This window comes from Pelodiscus sinensis, chromosome 14 (assembly GCF_049634645.1).
Source record: "Pelodiscus sinensis isolate JC-2024 chromosome 14, ASM4963464v1, whole genome shotgun sequence".
In the NCBI taxonomy this organism is placed as follows: domain Eukaryota; kingdom Metazoa; phylum Chordata; order Testudines; family Trionychidae; genus Pelodiscus; species Pelodiscus sinensis.
This window is the reverse complement of record NC_134724.1, coordinates 27469738-27489715: the sequence shown is the minus strand read 5'-3', so window position 1 is coordinate 27489715 and position 19978 is coordinate 27469738. Positions and strand designations below refer to the sequence as shown.

General features: G+C 42.0%; 1 protein-coding gene across 7 annotated transcripts in view; it reads left to right on the top strand.

The window, feature by feature from the left end:
• Positions 1–19978, top strand: part of RAB27A (RAB27A, member RAS oncogene family) — a 91309-nt gene that overhangs the window by 39659 nt on the left and 31672 nt on the right. The gene's annotated exons all lie outside the window — the stretch shown is intronic.

The window sequence follows — 19978 nt, the reverse complement described above, 5'->3', positions numbered from 1 at the left end:
ATTTCATCTTTGATATAGACTTAATCAGTAGTACTAAATCCTCATGTTCTTGAGGTGAAAGTGCAGTATATGGTCTTATGTAGAATGTGTTGCTCTATCTTTTGTTAGTAGTTAAAGAAAAGGTGACTCTTTTGTCTTGCTGAGTAAAGTGGCTTTTTTGTTTCAGTGATAATCGTATTTGGTGATTGTAAATGTTTGTGTCAAAAACAAACAAACAAAAAAAAACCCCTGACAGGTAAATTTTAGAAACAGGTTGTGTAGTTCATCAGTGTTGCAGACTGTAGAGAGTTTCTCTGAAAGCAGTATTAAAATCTTTTTAGAGGTAGGAAAGCTTATTTTATATAAGAGTATGCTTTCTCCTGAAAAACATTTCTCAAATTGCTGAAATAGGGTGATATTCTGTATTACAACTGGGTCAGTCATTGGATAAATACAGATTAAGTATTTATTCAGTGTAATTGAGTAGAATTTTTGGCCAATAGACAGACTATAATTTCCTAAATCTCTATGTAAAAATACATTAGCAAATATTATGCAAATAATTACTGACCTATACATATAAAACAAATCTGAAATAACTATTTTTAAAGATCATCTAGTATACATTTCCATTATAATGGTAAAACTATATTTGTGCTGTATATTTAATTGACGTTTTTATAGCTAAATTGCATTATGCAGGATAAAACAATTTACAGCAAGAAGAAATCTAGTTTTGGGCCCTGAACCTGAATCAAGAGCCACGGGGCTAAACTTTTGTACCTATGTAGAGCAATGCACATCAATGAAATTCCATGCCCACAAGAGTCTGTTAGCAGCTCCTAATGCAGGATCTTTGTGTATGAAATAGTCTATTTAGAAAGACTAATGGTCTCTTTCTATCATCTCTGCTGGTAAGAGTGTAGTTTTACATTTAAAACGTCATATAAAACAAATCTGAAATAACTATTTTTAAAGATCATCTAGTATACATTTCCATTATAATGGTAAAACTATATTTGTGCTGTATATTTAATTGACGTTTTTATAGCTAAATTGCATTATGCAGGATAAAACAATTTACAGCAAGAAGAAATCTAGTTTTGGGCCCTGAACCTGAATCAAGAGCCACGGGGCTAAACTTTTGTACCTATGTAGAGCAATGCACATCAATGAAATTCCATGCCCACAAGAGTCTGTTAGCAGCTCCTAATGCAGGATCTTTGTGTATGAAATAGTCTATTTAGAAAGACTAATGGTCTCTTTCTATCATCTCTGCTGGTAAGAGTGTAGTTTTACATTTAAAACGTCATAAGCTGCTTCTCTTTGTGGGTTGATTTTTAAACTATGCATCCTACAAAGTTGTCATCTCTTGCACGTAATTAAAATGCAAGTGATCAAAAGAACAAGGATGGTAAATTGTATAACATGCAACTGGATTTTAAGACAGTTTTATGATGGCGAATATATCTGTGTTGGAGTCATCATATGGGATTTTGTACCTTGCCGTAATAGACCTCAGCCCAAAGGATAACCCCAGGTTTTGAAAAAAAAATTGGATAGTTTAAATTTCAGTGCAGTATATCTATTGCAAATGTAATTGTCTAAAATATTAAGTTCTGTACATTTTTGCCTTGGATGAACCATCTCCCTGGCTCATTACCCTTCTGTTCTGTCCCTTTCTTAGTTTATTACACTTACAAGAATGAGGCCCAAACCTCATTAGCAGATACATGAACAGTTTTTTCTTTGTTGGCATTTGTATATTGTTGTCTTATAAAAAACTACCTTGTTCAAAACAGTATTAGGTAAAATATCCTGGAACCAAACTCCCTGTAAACACCATTTCTCAGTCAGACTCCTTATAATCATTTTCCCTGTATAGATTTTGCTGTTATCATTTCAAGTGCTGATTGTCTTTTTGATGTAATGTCTGAATAATTTTAAAGTGGGTGCTAAATAGTCTGTTTGAAAATCAGTTTTGTAGCCCATTCTAGTTAGCTTAAATTATTTTTAAAAATTCTTTAACTCATTTTGGGATTTATTTCCTTCTCCCGGCCCTCCTTGTATTTCAGTACTATCATACTAGCTATTCCCCCCTCCCACACACACACTTTGTTACTACTTCAATATGGTATTGGTGAACTTGCCCATTTTCCAACATGTATTCAGTTTATCATTCTCTGAGTTTCTCAGAGCACTTTAACTAATCAAACTTTTATACAATTCTGCTGAGAACAAATAACTTTTAAAAACTCCAGAACAGGGGTGTGGAATCTCAGGCTTGGGGGCTGGATGTGATCCCCAGCTTGTTTGGATCTAGGCTTGCCAGATGGTTTAACCAAAAATACCAAACACCCCTCCTCCCCCCCCCCAAAAAGGGGGGGGGGAATTCTGTTGGGGGGGGGAAGGGGGAGACCAAAGTTGTTGAGCAAAAAATAAAATAAAATAAAATAGAGGACAGCAGTTAAGCAAAAAAAAAAAAAAAAAAAAAAATCAGCATGGCCCCTTTCAGTAGAGGCTTTTTGCCGGTGGCCATTTTATTTTTCTATTCAGCCGTAAGACAAGCCCCGGTGGGGAGTCTGGGCCTGGTTGCTGATTGTGTGTAGGTTTGCCAGATGTCCTGTATTTTCGCCTCCTGGCAGAGGGAAAAACCCCAGAAGATACCAGACATTTTAGGTGTCTGGTATTTTCCGGATATTTTTACCGGACAGGAGGCGAAAATACTGGACTGTCGGGGTCAATACTGGACATCTGGCAACCATATTTGGATCTGGCCCCTAGGCTTGGGGTTCCACCCCCCCAGTATTGTGGACCCCATGATGGTGCTCCAGGCCCACGGGGGGCTGCAGCACACAAAATCTACTAGCCTGGACCCCCCAAGGCTCTACTATGTGAGGAGTATTTTTCTCCTTTGTTAGGGGCCACGTCAGTGAGGACTTATTTTGGTGTTTTTTTTGTTTGTTATTGCTTTTCACTTGTGTGCCCCCCCCTCCCACTGATTTTTCTGTGGGTCAGCAGCCCCTCCCAACCCAAAAAAGGTTCCCCACCCCTACTGTAGAAAATTACTCAAGATAAGTAGTTAATGGTGTCATTAGGAAGGGAATCAAGCTGTAAATGATTTAGTGATCCAATTTTCTAATCCATTAAAATGGGCAACCAACAAAAGTTAAGGAAGTTTCCTCCCAGTTAAAAAACCTTAAATAAACTCTTCTCTAGCATTTGATTGATTTTTTTCTTTATTTTTCTAAGACAAATCAAGGAAATGAATTCAAGTGAAAAAAACAGAACTAGTCTCTTAAAGAAAAGAGAGAATTCTGCAGAAAGAATTTCTATGTCACATTTACTTGAAGTAAAACTACTGACTTCATCACCAATAGTGTATTTCAAAAAGTGTCATAGGAATAATGCACTCTTCTCAAATAACTTGACTCCTACTAATAAAACATGGGCCAGCTATTGACCTTAAATAGGAGCAGGATTGGATACCAAATGGCTGTTTTAAGAATTGAGCAAAATATATTTGAAATTCTCTGGCTTGATTCTCAGCTGGCATATATTGGCATAGTTCCATTACTGGCAGTGGAGCTGTGCTGAAGTAGCTTTCATTAAATGCTTAATAAAACTTTTATATTTTGAAACTTCAGAAATAGGAACAATGATTCTGCACTGCTTATAGACCTGTTTAAGAATTTTATGAATTATTAGATTTAAATATAGCCTGCATGTGTATATTAGTACACATATAAAAGAGAGGGAGAGATAAGTATGTTTATTGCCATACATTTTCCCTGACTTCAGTCCCAGTTGCACAATTGGTTCCACATGCATAGACTTTTCTGTCCATCAGAAGCTGCTGATGTCCCTGGGACTTTGCATGTGCTTATATGGATCAGTCTACTTACATCAAGTACAGGTCTGGGGCCTAGGCTTTAATATGTAGTTTTTGTGACTGCTTTATACAGGCTATGAAAGACAGCATTTATTTTAATGGTCTGATGAAGGAGACAAAATCCATTTGTTGAAGAATATTCTATATACTGTTTCTCTCGTGATTTGTGGGTAGACCTCCATATCTAAATGGCTTCTTTCATATCTATTTGCATTTTGTAACACAAGTTCCATTTAATTGATGTTAATACCTTACTATTAAAGTTATGGTAATAAGAAATTAAGTTCTGATTTTTATTAATGTGGACTTTGCTAATCTTGATTGTACAGTAATGATCTGAATTTTTCTTGAGTTGAACATTGCCTTTGAGATGCTTTAATGTAGATTCACTAAATTAAGATATCTTAGTTACATTACTTTAATCATTGGCAACTATTTTTTTATAAGTAATTTAGTACATTTTCTCTTGAAAGTGGTGAGGCTGTACATGTGCACATTACCAAACTTCTGAATTAGACAGCACTTAGGTATGTCTAAAAGAGAAGAAGCGGTGAGGAGTCCTATGGCACCTTATAGACTAACCGAAGTGTTGGAGCATAAGCTTTCGTGGGCATGCATCTGACGAAGTGGGTCTTTGCGTTCAAGAAAGTTGCTCTGCTCTTTTATCAGAGGGGTAACTGTGTTAATCTGAATCTGCAAAAGCGGCGAGGAGTCCTGTGGCACCTTATAGACTAACCGAAGTGTTAGAGCATAAGCTTTTGTGGGCAAAGACCCACTTCGTCAGATGCATGCCCACGAATGCTTATGCTCTAACACTTCGGTTAGTCTATAAGGTGCCACAGGACTCCTCGCCGCTTTTGCAGATTCAGATTAACACAGTTACCCCTCTGATAAAAGAGCAGAGCAACTTTCTTGAACGCAATGTAGGTAAATTCTGAATAAAAGATATTAGTGGGAAATTAATCTTTGGGACGGGGTGGGGCAGCGCAGGAAGTCTGTTTGGCATGTAATGTTCTGAATGTAGGAAAAGATAAACAGCCTCTGTAATGCCTCCATGCAGTTTTTTCAAAATCAAGAAAGAACTCTTTATGAAAAGTGACCATCACATGACAAGCAATGGCATCTGTTCTATCAGCTTATAGCTAGGGAGATGTATGTTAACTAAAGACCAAACTGCCTGAGATAACTGGTACTGGAAAAACCATAAGCAATACACTAAAGGAAAATCAATCGCCATTTTTCTTTTCAGTCCACATTTTTCATCCTGCTTTCTTGAACAACACCATCCTGAGAGATGGGGCAGGGAGGAAGTATATTCTAGACAAATACTAGATAAATTACTAATTTGCCAGTTAGATAATGGAATAATCTAATAGGAGAAGTTGCTTAGGCTACCTCACTAGGTAGATTTAACAAGAGAATAAAATATTGAAGCGTGGAGTACCAGAACTTCTATTCAAGTGTGATCAGTCCCTTCAGTAAAGGATAGTTCACATCAGAATATAGGATCCTGCCCAAAGGAGGGGTAAAATGAAATTAACCATTAGAAGAGGCTGGTATGAATGGAAGACTTCTACAGGATAGCTCAGCCAACTTAACCAATGTCTCCATTACAGTCCTATCAATATCTTTTTCATGGCTTTAGAAAACTGACTATACCAGAATAATCATTCAAATATTCTTTTTGCTAGGGAATAATCCAAAAGTTTTGGCAGAGTTCACTCCTATAATAAAGTGTATAGCAAATGCTAATGCACCATTTAAATGTGGAGTTAAACAGAAGATGCAGTGACTCTCTAGAGAGGCAAACCAATTTAAATTCTTGCACAAGAGCACACTGATGTTCTTGCTGTGATCCCTTTAAAAGGATTAGAAAGTATTCTTTGCTCTTCTGTTACAGGCTGATAACCTATTGAAGAAAACAAGTTACTGACCATTACCTACAGACTGACTCTTGTCTAGAGTGAATAAGTATGTCCTGTTTCATACTAGATGTGTTAAACATCCCAGAAAAATGTTTCTGAATTTAACATAATACTTAGCAGGAATTCTGATTATTTCCAGGTTTAAGTTCCAGATATATAGTACTAACAGAAACCTGCCCTGCCCTTTCATTCCCTGAATGGCTTCTTTTAACTCACTAGTACTCCTTTGCTTAGGCTGGGGTTCTGTAATACTTTAATTTTCGCCTTTGAGTTTAGGCTTAGCAAGAGTAAACCACTCTTAGCATGAATGGGGGAATAGTCCCTATAATCAACTTCCCCATTATTCCATCAAGGACTCTTATCTATGTGATTTGATTTTGTCTTTTTTGCTTGCTCTAGCAACCCCTTTTGATTTAACTCCATAGCAAGTAAGCCATTTATAAGGAAACATATAAAGGCATGTGCATTATTCATAAAAATAATAAAAAATATTTCCCAGTTTGTCACAATGACCTTGATTGCATGCTCAATAACTTGGGTGTTTGATAAATCTCAGGGCAAAATATTATCAACATGACACAGGATACTTTTGTTTTCCAAAACTGTGTCTTAGCTCATCAACTCATACCCCACAGTTTTAAGGATCTCTCAATTAGCAGTTTTTGTTTTGTTTGTAATAGATGAAACTGACATAGGAGCATAACTAGAAGGGATAAAGGAGCATAACTAGAAGGGATAAAGCAAAATCAAGTATGAAAACCTGACATTAAGGCACACATCTTGTATCAAAAACAAGAGAGCTGCTGGGGGCATTCAATATCCTGTAGAAGCAGGTCCATGCTAGCAAATAATGCACCTAATGAGCAGTTTGTTTTTTGCGGGGGAGTGAGGGGTGGGTAATATTCTAACAAAAACCCACTGTAACCACTAAGGAACAGATTTTTATGCTGCTGAAAAAATAGGCAACTATCAAAAATGCAAGGAAAAGAGGTGGATCAAATAAAACGAAATGTCCATATTCCCCAACTGTTTTGCATGTTTATCCTTTGTCCTGGTCATGAGTGTGTCAAATACATCTGATAGCTTTATTTATAGTCACATTTTGTATTCTAATTCATGGTATCTTTATGGACTACCGTATTTTCCGGTGTATAAGGCTACTGGGCGTATAAGACGACCCCCTAATTTTTTAGTTAAGATAGGGTTTAGTCTTATACCCCAGCGCCCCTCCGCCTCCCCGGCTTTGCTCCCGGTGTCCCTGGTCTGCTGGAGACGGTCCCCAGCAGACCAGAGGCACCGGGAGCAAAGCTGCAGCAGCGGCGGGGTCCCGCGCCTCTGAGGCTTTGCCAGAGCAAAGCCTCAGAAGCGCGGCACCCCGCCGCCGCTTCAGCTTTGCTCCCGGTGCCTCTGGTCTGCTGGGGACCGTCTCCAGCAGACCAGAGACACCAGGAGCAAAGCCTCTGAGGACGCCCCGGCAGCGGGACAGCCCCAGCACGCCTGGGCTGCCCCGCCGCCGGAGCCCCTCCACGGCTTTGCAAAGCCTCGGGGGAAGCCACGGAGGGGCTCCGGTGGCGGGGCAGCCCAGGCACGCCTGGGATGCCCCGCCGCCGGCTTCCCCCGAGGCTTTGCAAAGCCGCAAAGCTGTCTACCCGGCGTATAAGGCGACCCCCGATTTTTGGGGGATGTTTTTTAACATCAAAAGTCGTCTTATATGCCGGAAAATACGGTAAATAATAATTTCTGTATGGAGAAATTGCCAGAGTGATCTGCTAGGTATCTTCTAAGAGACAGATAGCTAATCTGCCTGTTTGACACCTGATATACTATTGATGGCCATAGTCTTTGTTGTCATTGGCTCTGCCAGATCTCTTCTAATGCAGCGTATATATTGATTTTTTTTTTCACTTCTAGGATCATACTAACACTCCCTAAAAAAAAGTTTAATTCCTATAAATATCTAAAGCACTGGTTATCTATTTACCCACTCCTTTTGTTTTTTGCAGTGGCTTTTGTGGCATAAGGAAATGAGAGGGCTTTTTTTTTTTTCTCCCTTCCTTTTCTCTTAGCTCCTTAGGGAGTGAACTATGTTGGTGTGAGAGGGGTCAGGCTTCAGTTTTTCTTCCTTTGGCAAGGGTCTGTGTCTGTTAGGGAAACCTTGGAGGCTCCTAAGATGACAGTCCATGTACTTGGTGCTCTGTAGATGGTCATGTGGGTATTTTTCTTTTCAATTTGAACAGGAAGCTCATCAGGATTGGGTCTGGGAATATTCTAGACAGAAATTCTGTAGTGAAGCTGACACACACAGCTGCAGTTTTAGGGAATAATATTTTTGCCTTCTCCTAATCCTGTGAGTTGGTGTTATGAGACAGTGTCTTTCTGTACTTGTCACATGATAGCCAATGTTTCCCTGTGTGTGTTTGGAAAAACTCCTGAGGCCTGTGCTCAGAGCTGTCCCATCCATAGGACAGATTGGGGCAGCTGCTGCAGGCCCCACAGTTGAATGGTCTGGGGCAGTATTTCTCAACCTTTTTTTTTTTATAAAGTACCCCTTTAAAAAAGTTATAAGTACCCCCAGGACCTACAATTTTCAGACACACACATTTTTTTTTCTACCATAGCAACACATTTGTTTAAACAACTTAATCGTAGCTGGGCAGGTAACGAAATTTTGGGGTGTAAAAAGTACAAAAATAATAAAATGCTGTAAAAGTTAAACCAAAAATTCAGTTCTCCAAATTTCAGTTGTGTTGACATACCCCCCAGACTTCTCTCCAGTACCCCTAAGGGTACTGGTACTACTGGTTGAGAAACACTGGTCTGGGGCATTGCCAGCATCAGGGTTTGGACCTCCCCCCACACTCACCACCAGCAGCAGGAATCATGGGAAGCAGAGCAACATAAGCCCAGCCTGCTCCAGTCTGCCATCTCCCAGCAGAGTTGCTCCACTGCACTGCAGCAACGGGAAACAGTGTGACTTGGCCATTGCCTGCTCTGCTGAATGATGCAGCTGGGAGCTGAAGGAGCAGAGCAGGGTGGAGCACGTTGTTTTGCTTTCCACTGCCTGAGGTCTGCTGCTGGCACCAAGTGCCCTGGTGATCCCCTGGGGGCGAGGCTTTGAGAAAGGGATGCAATGGCAATAGGAGGAAACAGAGCAGGGGTAAGAAGAGGCAGGCTGCTGAGGAGAGGCCTTATTTGCAACTGGAGTGAGATGAAATTATTTTTAAAAATAAAGGTATACTTACTGTAAGTCATACCATACTGCCTCATCACTGCTGCATTATCTTATGTATCTGACATCTACAGGAGAATGTAGGGCAGTTTATTGTTTGGGGTACAAAATGCGTAGTTTTACTAGAAGTTTTATCATTCATCTCTGACAATATCCTCTACACAGTATGTACATACAGACAGTTTGGCGTCAATGAAAGGAAGACATATACCAAGACATGTTTAGAAATGCTCAAAGCCTTTAGAAGCACAAACTTCATTGAAAAGGACTGCTATTTTTCCTGTGCTACAGTTTATTCTGTTGTATCTAGGGTTGCCAGGTGTCCAGTATTCTACCGGACAGTCTGGTATTTGTGCTCTTTGTCCGGTTTAAAAAAAAAATCAGAGAATACAGAACATGTGCAATGTCTGGTATTCTCTGATTTTTCCGGCTGCGCACTGGACGGAAGCCTGGTGTGGGCAGGGGGAGTGGCTGGAAAGCAGGGTCATGATCGGCGCTAGGAGCCTGTGATTGCGCAGAAGCCTGGTTGGGGCGGAGGGAGTGTCTGGGACTCCGCCCCCACCAGGCTTCTGCGCAATCACAGGCTCCCAGTGCAAATCACGGCCCCGCCTCCCAGCTGGGACTCATGTTTTTTTTTTTCCTTGACCAAAATACTGCGTGTCCATCTGGCAACCCTACTTGTATCTATATTAAAGTGGATCTGAACTGTTGATAAAATATATTAAAGCTGAAACATTTCACAGAGACCTAGTGATAATTTTACTGATAAGGTTTTGACAGGAAGGTTTCAGAGGTTCATGGGGAGCACTCTAGCAACTTTTGGAGGGGAAGGGACCTACATTGAAAACCTTCCCTTTAAAAAAAAAAAGACATTTTGACCCAAACCTGTTTAATGAAGTCAGGAAAATGAATGTCAACAACTTGGAAGTTGTCATGAGATGAATTGTTGATCTCCAATCAGCTCTAATTCACATTCATGCAAAATTTCATGAAGACTGAACCACTAGCTTTGGGTTCTGCTTCATAGATTGCTCCATTAATAAGCAATGGACCTTAATGGAGCAATCTATGAAGTATAAAATATTAGTACTTTGTTGCATCAAAACACAATCAGAATTTCAGTCTAGTAGAGCTGGAAAAGGAGCAGTTTTCACTAACTTTGCTCACATCATTGCCATGGTATTGGCACTTCAGTAATAAAGAGGGCAGAAAGGTGCGTACTATCCCATATGTGGCCTCATTTGTTATACTTTGCTTTTTCCAGGTAGGGTTCAAAGGGCCTTCTCCACATGTCTTATTCACACAGTGGCAGTGTACAACTGCAGTCCTTGCATTCCTCTGCTGTGCTGAATTCAAAGTGGAAACCAGGAAGTGAAAGTTGCCAATCCTGTGAGATATTTACTCTACCTATTGCAGAAGAGTGTTAACTGTTTTTGCCACCATTATCCATGAATCCTTATTTCTTTAGGGTTTGTTTCATTGATACACATTCATGCATTTAATTTACAATAGTATTTAAAAGGACTTCAGAGCTGAGGAGGCTGGAGGTGTTGTACTGTGTTTGAGCACAAAGGGCTATTGAAGATGCCTGATATTCTAATAGGTTTTTCTCTTCTATTACTGTCACATGTGACAAGCTCAAACCCTGACACTGTTACTCTGAACTTTTTCATTTTCCTCTTACTTTTGTGCCCTCCTGTTTTGTTCCTACAAACTTCTCTATGCTTTGTTCTGATGAAATTCAACTTCTTACTTTTCCTTGGTTTGGGCTTCCTTTAATGTGAGTTATGAAACTAACTGTTATCCTTGGCCTCTTTCCCTGGTCTCTAAATTTCTGATGTGTCTTGGCTTTTTCAAAATGATATGAAGGACTTCTGGTTTTCCCTCTTATCCTGTTATGTAAGGTTGAAGTCATATACCACATCCGCAAAGCTGTTGCTTAACTTACTGCTTCCATGCCCTTTTCTGGGAAGATTGGGGGGAGGAGGACAGAGTTTTAAGGCAGCTGATTTCTCTCACAATAATGAGCTCTTCTGTGAAGTTTTTGGATGCCTGTAATTTTTCCTGGTCTTTTTTACCACTCTGTTGGAAAATTCTGCAGTTTAGGCCAAAATAAGCTGACCAGTGATGCAGATGCCACAGTATATATATCCAGGTGGGATATGTGTGGTATCACTGCCTGCAAATTGAAGCCCTGAAACTGGCTTGATGGGGACAAACCACTGAAACCAGTGGGTCTCTGTAGGGGCACAGTGTCAGACTGCATGCAGCTAGTTGGGGGCTCAGAGCCTAAGATTTCCCTTGTTTCTTGAAGAATCTGATTCCTTATATTGCCTCAAGAGTGGGAACTGAAAATGTGCATAGGGCAATCCAATGACAAATAAGGGATGCAAATACTGAAAGCATCCAGGTCTCTGTAATATAAATAAGGTTAGAAGGAATTGGAAATAGTGAAGAAAAATATTCTCCTTGCGATGGGTTTGGTCACAGAGACCCCCTTGAAACTGTCACTTGACACCAAACCAAGCTTCCTGCCCTCCTGGGCACTTCTCAACTCTGTTGAGCCAGGCCCTATAGCTGTCTCCAGCACTGATGCAGATATGGGGTCACAGCCCTTCGCAGTATAATACAGACTCTGAGCTCAACCTAGTATTGGGAAGGCTCAGCCAAAGGGACTTGCATGGCCTCAGTGGGACCTGAACCCCAGATAAATCCAAATTACTCTATAGAAAGTCTTATACAAGGTAAGCTCCTGTTCACCCTGTTTCTCAGAGCACAGGGAGATATGTACAGACTTCTTGTCCCCACCAGGTAACAATTACTTACTGGGTTTATTCATAAACAAGTGATTTAATTAAGCATAAAAGGTAGGATTTAAATGTTTATAAGAGATTGTAGATAGAACAATGCAGTCACCAAACAAAATAAAACAGAACATGCACACTAAGCTTAATGCACTAAGGGTATGTCTACACTGCATGCTTATTTTGGAATAAGCTGTTTCGAAAGAGGGCATCTACACAGCAAATGCCTGTTGAAATAGTGCTGAGCTATTTCAAAATAGAGTGTCTACATTCATGGACACTGAATCACATTTAAGGCCACCTGGATGGGCATCAGGACAGCACTCACTTCCCATAGCTGCTGCCTGAGGTTATCTGAGGCTTGTGCTTAAAGGGACCCCATAAAGTTATGTCTCAGGCTCTTCTTTTTTTGCCTACCTCCTTAAGGGACAGCAAAGCCTTTTCTCTGTGTGCTCTGGTTGCCCTTGCAGACACCAGAGCACTCTTGCCATTTTTCCGGACCTACCTCCGAGCAGTCAACGGCTCTTGCATCTCATGCTGCACCTCCTGGTACAGTTTCTGCAGGCTGACTCATGGCTTTGCAGGAGGAGGGATCCCAGCCCACCGCAGGGCACCTCCTTTCCTCTCTCCATGTGCTGCTCATGTATCTCGACCCCACCTGCCCTCTCCTGCATATTGTGCACTGCCACTTCTGGCAACTGGACACCAGTTCTGACTAGTGGGACTGGATCATCATGGAGTGGTGGGACAACCAGCAGCGGCTCCAGAATTTCCACATGTGAAAGGACACTTTCCTGGAGCTGTGTGAATGGCTCACCCATGCCTTCATGCAGCAGAACATCCACATGTGACCTTCCATCGCCATCCAAAAGTGGGTCACTATATGGAAGCTCGCCACGCTGGACAGCTACCACTCTGTGGAGAACCAGTTTGGTGTGCGGAGATCGACCATCGGGGCTGTGCTCATGCAAGTATGGTGCGCTCGTGCTATTGTCCCGGGGGGAGGGGAGAGCGGTGAACTGCTGGAATGGGGTACCCTAGGGAAGGGAGTGGTAGTGGGGGAAGTCCCCTCCACAAGAGATTTTTCAGTCCCACACTAACAAAGCCCTGCCAGGGGATTGGGGAAAGTTGGGGTTGCTCTTGGTGTGTATGGGGGGGGAGGGGTAGGGCTTGGCAACCCTTTGATGCTCTATCTCCTTCTTCAGGTGGTGAGGGCCATTAATACCATCCTGCTGTGCAGGGTCATCAACCTGGGTGATGTGGATCCCATCGTTGCCAGCTTTGCCGCCATCATCTTCCCCAACTGCGGGGGGGGGGGGGAGAGGGGCTATTGATGGCATCCATATCCCCATCCAGGCCCCCGACCACTGGGCATCTGAATACATCAACCACAAGGAGTTCTTTTTGATGGTCCTGCAGGCCCTTGTGGACCACCGTGGGCAGCTGACGGACATAAATATCAGATGGTTGGGGAAGGCACATGACACCCACGTCTTCCACAACTCCAGGCTGATCCAGAATCTGCATGCTGGCACTTTTTTCTCAACCCTGATGGTGCAGTCGGGGGATGTGGACATGCCCATGTGCATTGCAGGGGACACAGCCCACCCTCTGTTCCCCTGGCTAATGAAGCCCTATACCAGACACCTTGACCAAAGCAAGGAATGCTTCAATGGCAGGCTCAGTAGGCACCTTTAGTCTTCTGAAAGGGAGGTTTCATTGCCTCCTCACCCGGCTGGAGCTCTGTGACCGGAACGTCCCTCAAGTGGTGTCTATGTGCTGTGTCCTCCAGAACCTTTGTCAATATAAGGGGGAGATGTTTCTTCCAGAGTGGGGGGGCAGAGGCTGAGCAGCTATGCCCGGCTGCCATCCTCAGGCCCATGGGGGTTGTGTGCATCTGGGAGGCCCTGAGGGAGAGTTTCAGCCAGAGCCAGCTGCGAGCCTCTCCTCACCCACAAAGGGTGTCTGCAGAGGCCCAATATGCCTTTCCTCCCCCACCTTTTCCTTCCCCCTTTGCTGTCCCCTTCCCTGCAGACTGAAGAAGCCACACTTTTTTTGTTTTGAAAGAATAAACTGGTTTTGTTTAATTGGGGTAAATGTAACTGGGGAAAGAACCTGTGGGTCATGCAGGATCAGGAGGATGGCATGAGAGAGATGGCTTGTGTCCCACTCACAACTTATCCAGCTGTGGAGAACAAAGAGAAGGACAGTCATCCCAGGCGACACTGCACGAAGTCTAGCCCTCATCCCTGAGCCAACGCCGATATGTCTCGGGTCAGATGAAGGCAATGTGCTTCCAGCAAGGGTACCTGAGGCCAGGATAGTAGGTACTTTCCTACAAGGACACAGATGTCCTGGAGGGTGCCTCTCTACCCTATGCCCAGAGGACAAGCCAGGCATGGGTATGTGCCAGCCAGGCCAGGAGACTGTGGGCAGGGGCGGGAACGATGGGGCAGCTTGACTTCCCTCCATGCAGCACACACACTGGGTCTTGCAGTGGCAGCGTCCCATACAGAGGGAGAGAGAGGACTTGTATCCCTGCCTGCTGAAGGAGAGGAGGACAAGGTGTTGGGGGGAAGGTGTGTATGAGCAGCAGACGCCGCTTGCCAGTGAGAGTGCTCCTGGGGTCCCCTCCACTTCCTTCCCTTCCCAGTAGGCTTCCCTGGCAGGGGCTTGGTGTCTTCCACCTTGCCACTCTGTCTTGAGAATGTGGGCATGCCCGTGTGCATGTATCTCCATGTCCTCAGCCTCTTTATAGTGGTGGCTTGTGGAGGGAGGGTGTCCCACCATCTCACCCCAGTGTTGGGAGTAAGGTGGGCCTCTCCATATGCCCTGTGGGCAGGAGCACAAAGGACCTCTGTTGCGGCCTCCTGGAGCTGTGTGCACTGGACTGGTGCTCCAAGTGCACCCACGTGCACAGGCTGCTGTGCAATCCCCAGGCCAAGAAAGCCCAGCAAGGAATGCACAGCAGCCCCTCACCACCCGCTGCCTCCACCCATGTGTGTCTAGGGAAAGCAATGGCACTCACCTGATGGACCTTCCCCAGCTTTGGACAAAGCCTGGGAGATATCCTGGGACGAGGTTACCAGCTCCACGGTCAGCATGATCTGGCTGGCAGGCAGTGAGATATTGCTGGACTTGTCTGGCTCCTTCTCCTCCTCCTCCTCCTCCACACTGGCTCTGCCGGCCAAGAGGGCAGCAATCTCCAGCCCAAAGTCCACAATGGCGACAGGGAGGGACTTACTCTCCCCTCCCCCCCAGTGCAGTGGAGCTGGTCATAATAAGGGCAGGTCTGTGGTGCCACCTTGGAGTGGGAGCTACACTCCCTTGACAATGAGTAGAGGCATTCTAAAACTTTCACTGAGTTTCATTTTAACTGTGGTTTAGAGAGGAGACCCGGAAAAAGTGATATGATAGTAAAAGCACATGAGAGCATTTGTTTTATACATTTCTTTCTCCCTTGTCTTGCCTTAAAAGAGGTGGCCATGCAATGGAATTAAAAAGCTACACATTTTAAAGCTGTTCCTCTAGCACTTTCTCTAGCTGAAATAAGAAATTGAAAAGTGTTATTTCCTATTTCATGTTTCAGGAGATAGCTCATCACTAACTGTCAAGCTCTAGAAAGAAAATTTCTTAATCGTGTTAGTGAATTGTTAAGGAGTTTTTACGTCTGGCACTGGTTACTGTTGACACAGCTTCTGTGTCAATCAAAAATGGATGCACAGTAGTCTGCTTTTCAAGCTAACGTTAGCACTTCTGCTTTTATTCCTAAATCCCATTTTTTCAAAAGTTAAAGGCAATGTGTAGAGCCCTGTGTGGATACAAAATTTGTATCTGCAAAAATGAGCCGCAGATATCTGCATTGACATCCCTGAATGCAAATACCTGTGGATATAAAGCAGATAGCCACGAATTTAGAGGGCTCTAGCAATGTGCCTTAGTTTTTGCTAGCTTGAGAGTAAATTCTAACTCATGCTAGCAGTGTCTAACACATGCCAGTTGGTGTGCAACATACTGTTGCAGATTAGAAGTTTCCTAGTGGGTGTTAACATAGTACTTTTTGAAATGAGACTACATTAACACATAGTCACACACAAGGGAGTTTTTTGTGTACTCCAGTAGGGTCCACGCAGGCTAGTTAGTGCACATTGGTTACTAAGTTTATCTAGCTTATTAATAATTGCAGTAGTATGCATCAGCACAAGCTTCAGTATGGGCTATGCAAACTGACCCAGAATGCTGGGTACATAAAATTCTTGCCACAGTATGTGCTGCTATCTTTAGTCATGCTAAATAGAGTAAATCTAGTGCAGGTAGGGTCTTCCATGTACTGCATTATACTGCAATCAGAAGTGTAAGCATTTTTTTAAAAATTTTACCCTATATATATAAAAACAGCACAAATTCTTGTTTATGTCTATTGCCTAATAGATATAAAACATTTCTCACTGGGGAAAGTCTATCTTGTCCTTTCCCCATAATGCTTCATCACCACAAAGTAATTCAGAAAATGTTTAATATGGAGAAGTTCTGCTAGGACAACTTCATCTAATCCTCTCTTTCTCTCTCGATTACTTGGGTTAAGGAAAGATTGAATAGGTACTCATCTGACTCGATAGGCATGGTGGAGCTAGATCAATAGTCAGAAAAATCTCAGGTATTGCAAGTGTTAAGTGATTCAGTAGCTTGTACTGTTCTCATGAGTACTGAACCAGTGCCCCACCCTAGTTTTAAGAAACTATAAGTGACATGCCATCTTTCACGTGGACAATAAGTTTTTTCTCTCAGCTTCTTCTGATTATGAAAAATCACCAGGCAGTTTTGCAGTAATAACTCCAGGTTGCTGGATAAATTCTAGCTTGTACCTAATTTCCCCCCTGTAATTTCTGTTGGCTATACTATCTTTCACTTCCGCTCTTAAACTGTGTATCATTAATATTCTCTCTTTCACGCTGGAGAGATGTAGAGGATGAAGTGATTCCTATAGACTGTCTCTAAATAATTTAGTTGAGTAGCACTACTTTTGTACATCAATTTTAAGTATGTAAGTGTTTGCAGGATAGGAGGCTTAGTAAACAACAGTGCTTAAAGAACCAGAATGAGTGGTCACTCCGAATTTTTATGCAGGCTATGATAAAAGGTTGTTTTCAATCCACTACAACATCTAAGAATGAAGAGACTCTGTGATCTTCCAACTATATCAGTAGGTTAAATGTGCATTCTTGGGGATTCCCCTTCTATAAGGACATTTCCATCATAACAAACTGTCAGTTATAACTAATATGGCAGTTAATTAACTGTATACAACAACTTCAGCCTGATCTAACATTTTACTTTGGGCCTCAGAGGCTGCGGGGCATGACACCTTCAGGCAATTTTTCTTTTAAAGAAACAGAAATTCATTCTGGAAAGCGACTGTGAAATGTCAGTTTGGTTGAATAGTTTCCATCAACATTTTTCTTCAGAAAAAAAAACCTTTAAAAAACCTTAGAACTGTGTGGCATATTTTGTTTACAAAAAAAAAAATTGTCATTGGAAAGTATATTTATTGGGAGATCAGCTCTAATTGTCCGTGATTTGTATGTCAGATTTATGCAGCTTACAAGAAAAAGGATTATATTGATGGCTATTGTTCTTAGCTGCCGAACTCGAGCAGTTAGGGATCTGAGTCAGCCAGAGTTATTTCCTTTGTGATCCTCAACACTAGTAATACCAGTTCTAGAGCCAAATATTGCCCTCATAGTTACCTCTGTGCAATTCCATTTAAGGCCCCATTGATGTGCAGTGAGGTTGCACAAGTGTCAGGCGGCAAATTGAAGACAGTGGGGATGCACAGATGTCCCTGCAGGTCTAATTTGGACTGCAGAAGCTGCACTATTGATTGTGATGCCTGAAAGAACCCAGCTTGATTTTCAGATTCCAATAGTGACTTTGCAGGGCAGGTAGTTGGAGGGAGAAAAATCTTTCAGACAGTAAACTGAGCACATTCAGTATGGATTCAGCAAGAAACAAACACGGAAGCTCACATGGAGTTGCTTTTCAGAGCAGAGTGGGATTTCTTGGATATCAGCATTTTCTAGGACTTAAATATCAGTAGATTTGTGGCAGACTATATTTTTGGTAGTTTTGCTCAAATGAGTATTTGTCAGCAATAAATCTCTGTCATGTACCCATATGTCAGTGCCTTTTGATTATATTGCACTCTTTTCTCATTTTCTCATCTTGCTATGACATGCCAATGCCAATCGTACATGTTCTGAAAATATCTACTCCTTTTTCTTTCCCACAGTCACTTCTTCCTTCTCTGATTTGCTCTCTGCCCCCTGGATCAGAAAGAGAATATGCACATCTCACTGCTGCATGTCTCCCACCTCCTTGACCTAGTCCCTGATGAATTTACTCCCTTTGCTGCTAGAATTAATTTCTTGCTGAGTACTTAGCAAGGTTGAAAAGATGTGTCCCTGCTTGTCAGACATGGTTCCTTTTTTTTAATTGTAAACTCTACCGGAAAATGTTATGTTGCTTGCATAAACTTCCTCTGTATCTGACTCTAACCTGTGAAATAGCAAACAGAGGAACAGAATGGCTGAGTCACATGACCTTATTTAAGTTATAGGTACCATATAAATTAATTATATAGGCCTGTTCTCTGTTATCTGGCAAATTCTAATTAGTTTGGCTTTTTAAACATCTGTCTGTGCGTGTGGTAGATTATGCCCTGAAAATTAGTCCCTGCATTTATGGTTGGCCTGCACTTGCTAGCAGGGATATAGAGGTGATGACTGACATTTAGAAGAAAATAAAATTGTATATGTTAATGGGGGAGGAGGTGCAAGGTTCACTAACCATATTTTCCTGGAGGAAAAATTGTCTTTGCTTTGCTGTGAGAGCTGATGAGGAGAGGACGGAAAACTAGCCTCTGCCCTCAATCTTCAGTTCTAGATTACATATAGCTTCTCTTTGAAGTTTTAGGGTGGTATAATTGGCATTGGCATATGTTGTTTCAGCCAGAAATGTGCTTTTCAGATTTCAGCTGAGTCACTTCCATTATTACAAGACTTTGCTCACTTTCTTTATAAATAAATGGAAGATTTGATGCACCTGTAAGACCCACCCAAACCTCTACTGTTCATTCATCTTTATATGCAGGGGAGAATCACAGATGATATATGAAAACCAACAATAGAGATCAGAGATTGCAACTTTGCATCCTCTTATCTTAAAGAAGGCCAGCGTGACAGCAAAGCATATTGAGATCTTTATATCTTTTTAAAACATAATTTGATTGATCATTGATATAGTGATGTCAAATATTAAGATTTATTATACTGTGCACAAGAGGTCTGACCTGTTTTTATGTGCTCTCTTGTGTGATATTTACAGATCCCTTATTAAAGTGTTTCCACGTAGGAAAAAAATGGGACATGTTGTATGTGTGTAACTGCTCCCTGGTGCTGCTGCCAACCAGCACCCTCTCTCTACACATACAGACATGAGGCACACCTTTTTATCTATAAACAGCCACTGACAAATGCAAACAGGTGACACATAAACTGCTCTGCTGTGTGCTAAACAGGTGGAGCTAGAAAAATACTCCCGCTAGGTATAATAAATATCTCCATTTAGAACAGGACACTTCTTGAACCGAGTGCAGGTAAGTTATATACATTTTTGGTATAAAATTGTATTAACATAGTAGAGGACAGTCTGATTTAAGAGCAGGCATTCAGGTAGTAGTTTAAAATGCATGTGTCTGTGCTGTCATATATTTCAACTGGCAATTCAATGATTCATATGTTTTTTTTGTTTTGAGGGTCATTCTTATTGCTTGCTATAAGCTGTTCTGAGGCCCCATTCCCCCAACTGTGTTCCTCCAATCAATAGCTGCATGTTTTTTAGTGAAAACATGAAGTAACTGTTTGTGTATAGAGGGCATATTGCATTGTAAAGGGGAAAATCTTGTATGTCAAGCCTATTTCTTTTACTCATCTGTGACCAAAGTTTCCCTCCTCTTGAATGCTTTTGTCACACAGTAACCTTACAGTATTGTTTATGAGCAAATGTACCTAAGGTGAAATGTGACCATGTAAAGTAGATAGAAGCCTATTAATGTGAAACCACCTTAAACTAATGTGACTAGACTCCTTTA